This window comes from Montipora capricornis, unplaced genomic scaffold, assembly GCF_036669925.1.
Source record: "Montipora capricornis isolate CH-2021 unplaced genomic scaffold, ASM3666992v2 scaffold_434, whole genome shotgun sequence".
NCBI lineage: Eukaryota > Metazoa > Cnidaria > Anthozoa > Scleractinia > Acroporidae > Montipora > Montipora capricornis.
The window spans coordinates 220,001-225,000 of record NW_027180167.1 but is presented as its reverse complement, the minus strand read 5'-3'; positions in this window follow the sequence as shown (position 1 = coordinate 225,000).

The following is a 5,000-nucleotide window of genomic DNA, read 5'->3' as shown; positions in this document are numbered from 1 at the left end:
GGAGCTCCCGTTCTAACCTCAGAAAGCAATATAGTGTACATGGAAAAAATTATGCTTCTGCATAAAGTACGAAATTAATCGTCATTATTACTGTATACAGTTTACAGTGATCAAACAGATCAAACACCTCTGAGCTGACAGCAGTAAACAAAGAAGCGTTGCAAACAATAACCAACAATTTTAATCAACAACTAAAACTGAAATTACATGCACAGTAATCTCTTTCACAATATTTTCCGTTTGACTGTTAATCTTTACTCCCACTCTCTTTAGTTTAGAACAACAACAAAAATCTTACTAATTTCAAAGTCAACCTAAAGCGTTGTAAACTCGCTTACTCGACTGCAATTTCACAGTCAAACACAGCAGCTCACGACTAGACATCCATTTTACACAAAAAGCCTATAAATGTGATGCTTGAAATATGTAAGAATCTCTGTCAACACGGAATTGCAAACGTTTTCAGGCCTTCTTCGTTTTATAGTGAGTTTTGGACCGGTGGGTTAATGGAGCAATCAGTCAACAAGGCTTGGATTTTCAGATTTTATTGACAACAATACTGTAGTAATCTCAAGCTTCAATTTCAGAATTCAAATCCCTTTCTAGCGAAAAAGCCAGAAAAAGGGTAACGAAATCAAAGTTACTTACATTTGTCCAGCCTTGTCAGGTGCATAGATTAAAAGTCACATACATGCACACTTCCAATTGAAAAAAGGCCATTAATTGAAAGCACCCTAGTAAACCATGCATTACGAATGCCAAAAAAAACGTGTTACATATAAAATCACGTAAGCTTAAGGACCGTAGATTAGAGTCCAGTCCGTTTCGATTTCGGTAACGAAACATCCCCGCCCCCCCTCCAATGGGGGAAGCCTCTGGCAGGATGAATCACGCAAATCTTAGTGATGGGACGCATATACGTCCCTGAGGAAGTCTTGACTTGAACGTTTCGTACTATGCCATCTTCTCCTGAGAACACATGAAGAATTCTACCTGCGCTCCATTTTTCGAGAGCTGGGTTTGCATCTGCCACGATAACAAAGTCGTCAACTGCGACATTTCTTCTTTGGACATGCCATCTCTTTCTGGTACAAGGCGTGGGAGGACATATGGAGCCCATTTCTTCCAGAAAGAGTCCGCTATTTGCTGGCAGAATTCGAATCGATGACGGGGATTCTCCGTATAACGGAATGGACCCTAAGGAACTGTACTTGATGCTCTCCCCAATAGGATGTCGTTTGGGCACAGATAGGCACCATCGTCAGGGTCGTTTGGAATCCTACAAATGGGTCGTTGATTGACCAAATTTTCCACTTCGAGAAGACAAGTGTAGAGGTCAAAGGGGGTGAGTACCGTGTCCCCAATAGCTTTATGAGTGCTTTCTTCACGGTCTTTACCATAGCTTTAGAACAACCATTCTGGTGAGGGGCACTGAGCATGGTAAATTGTCATTTCATACCACGGTCGGTACAGAATTCCTTAAGGTGACTTTTATTTCATCCTTCTAGCATTAGGCGTAGTTGATTCTCTGCTCGTACCATTTGTGAACCATTGTCGGTTGTAAGGACTTTGGGATAACCACGATAGGAGAAAACCTCCTCAGGACCTGCAGGAACTCCATTGTAGTGAGGTCGGTAGCCATCTCACAATGAATGGCTCTGGTGTTGAGGCATGTGAAAATGACCCCATAACGCTTCGCGGTTTTGTTCCTTTCAACGTTGACTTTCATTGGCCCAAAGTAGTCACATGAAGTGTATAGAAATGGGGGTGTGTGAGGCTGTTGGCGACAACCGGGTAATTTTGCCATGAACTGGAATTCTACCGTGGCCTCTGTTTCTTTGCAGAAGGTGCATCAATGTTTTATAATCTTGGCAATGTTGCTTCCTTTAATTATCCAATAATTTCTTTTGGTCTTGGCAGTCGTTGCGGCGACACGCTGTTGGTCATCTGCACCCTCCATCAGTCTCCTGAGAATGAAGATCTGTTGGGTACAGCTCTGGCCCGTCTCAGTACTGGGTCAGCATGCGGTCTAACTCTGTTGAGAAGCACTTTATTGTAAACTTTGGCTGCAATGAACATTAGTGTTATGCCTCTGCAGTTGGTCATCTCACACAGGTTTCCCTTCTTAGGCAGAGGAAGTATTATGTTGGTGCTCCATTGCTTAGGACGAATCCGTTTGGTGTACACGTCGGCGCAGATGTGGTACAGGATCGCTACAACTTGTTCACCGCCTTATTTGAGTGCATCTACCGTTATTGAGGTATTGCAACCTGGAGACTTCCCTGATTCCAGTTGTTTAATGGCTGTTCTGATCTCGAACCATCAGAACCTACTTTAACTGACCTGTAAGCTCTGCAGTTCCTAGCTGAGTTGAGCCACTTGGCATTGATGATGATGTGGTCAAGTTGGGCATGTTGACCAGACGTGTGCTCCCATGTCCACATGCGATGTTTAGGTTGTGGAAATCGGAACTGTGTTGGTCAAGGGTTGTTTTGCTCACAGAAGCTGACCAGAAGCTCGCCATTTGTGTTGGTGCTGTCATGGTAGGTGTATTTCTAATGACCCTAGGGCTGGCGATATGGCTATCTTGACGAATTCTGGCATTGAAGTCACAGTCACGACTATGAAGTTATGGTGGGGAATGCTGTCAAAGGCATCCTGCAGCTTGTCGTAGAAGTCTGATTTTTCCTCTATGGCTGCAGCCTCAATAGGCGCACAGGCAACTACTACAGTCAGCGTTGGGCTGCCTTCAAGATACGCAACGATGATCCTGTCAGACATCTTGTCAACTGTGCGCAAATGTTTGCTCACCTCCTGGCTGAGAAGTATGCCGACTTCTCCTTGTCTTTCTACAGTGGCAGAGGAGTAGGCGAGGAGCCACTTGCCGGCGGGCTGTCCAGTGTTGATCAATGACTTTGTCTATTTCCTGGATGCCAACAATATCTATATGTTGTTGGCTCCACCCCTGATGCAGCTTGCCCTTTGGATGGCTTGGACACTTTGAGTTTCTTCACTGGCGGCTGTTGCTTATGGAGTTGTTGGTTCTTTGCCTCGCCTGTCGTTCCAGCAACGTCGGGTCGGGAGATCCTCTCGGTTTGTCTCCTTTGCGTCATGCGTCCAGGAGCGTCCTGTTGCTGGTGACTGGCTGGACAATTACAGGTGAGTTTTCTCTTGGCCTTTGGAGTCAGTAGATTGGTAACCACAGGTGGGTCTGTTGTAACCCTATCGGGGGTGGCATTGAGGTTACCGATGCTTGCCAAAAGCATCACCTCATATCATATCATATACCTTTATTTACCCTCGGATTTTTAGAGTAGCTTGTTGTAGCTAATATCTCCGAGCATTTACCCTCCCAACCATGATACATCACAGAGGACAGACCACACCACCGGGAAACACATGCCCTACTCTTTGCGACAAGTGTGCGAGTTCATTTACTTCTCACAGAATTATGAACATTGAAGGCTTATCGTCCTTATCCGAGAAGACTAGTCCTATCCCAGTGCCCGCTCTATTTCTCTCAGCATTACGGTGATTTTCATTGAAATTTTCTTCCCTCTCCTTCCTAGGCTTCTCTTGAGGCTTTCTTCGCTTAAATTTCTCTAATTTTGTTGCCACTTGTCTCATGCTTTTTCGCTTTTCTTCGACTTTCCTGCTCTTTATCCCGTTGCTCGGCACTAATGTGATTTCCCGCCAGAAAAAGGCGGGTTGCCAAATGCAACGCTGCTACGCGATTTCCCGCCAAGGAAAATTGCCCGAACACTCCCGTCCCCAGAGGCTCTCCTGCCTCCCTATCCCGACAGTCTGTGCGGGCGGACGTACGTGACGTCATCACCAAACGCTGTTGTATGGATAGATTTCCCAAAAGATCTTACCCATGGTGCTCCTCAGGCGCGCGAAGCGCACCTGAGCTTCGCTGCAAACGGCTGCAAGCTGGCCTGGATTATTTTAGAAAATATGCACTTCCAAATGTTAAAAAAAGGTTTATTGACGTTTATCTTTGCCTCCCAATTGGGAGAGCTTACTCAGTATATATTTTTCAACTTAAATGTCGTGGTAATATGCTGTTCGTCTGTGCAAGGTTAAATTTCCCATTCGAATGAGTACATAGAATATATAGACTGTTTATACTTGCTTTTGTTATATAGCTGAAAATTTGAAACAATTCATTTTGTTTCCCTCGGCTGCGCCTCGAGGAAACGTTGAGATTCTCGTGAAACAAAATGAACTATTTCCCTCGGGACCAGTCATTAAGTGTTTAATGTCAATATCCTGTAATACATCGCTCTTCATTCGACAGGCCGCCAATAGGGAGTTTAAGAAACGACGACGGCTACGGCAACGACAACGACAAAAAGCAGTAATATTATTGGTTAAAAGAATCAAAATGCTCGTGCTCCACGTGCGGCACGCATTTTTAAACATTTCTCTTCCGCACTCGTCAAAACTACTACGTGAAATGACCAAATTTAAGGTTTTGACGACAACGTGGACAAACTACCGTGAATCTTTCAGTCTCACTCTTTACTTCAAATCCGTCTGTACCAATCCAGTTTTAGGACACTTCACTCAGATTGAATAATATAGACAAGATGGAATAATCATGAAATACTTAAAACAGCTCAAAGTTATATTTTGGAGTGACGTTTTCGTCTCCGTAGCCGTCGTGGTTTCTTAAACTCCCCATTGTTAATCACTTTTCCTACTGTAGCGGGTGATGCCCGCGTAATTTGGTGCACTTTCAGCGGGTATCACCCACAGGAGTTGCGTGAATCGGCTGTTCACAAACACGGACCAATTCACACGTTAGTGGTCAGAGCGGTAAATATCTTTGGCTTTTCATTTGCCACTATGGCTCCCTTTTTATGAGAGATCTAAGGTTTCCCCTATTCCCTGCATACAAATAACTCAACGACGCAGACAACTGTATTCTGAGTAAATAGGAAGCTGACTGCTGGCATTTTGACTTTCTAGGAAAAGTGCGGCGAATATGATTCCCT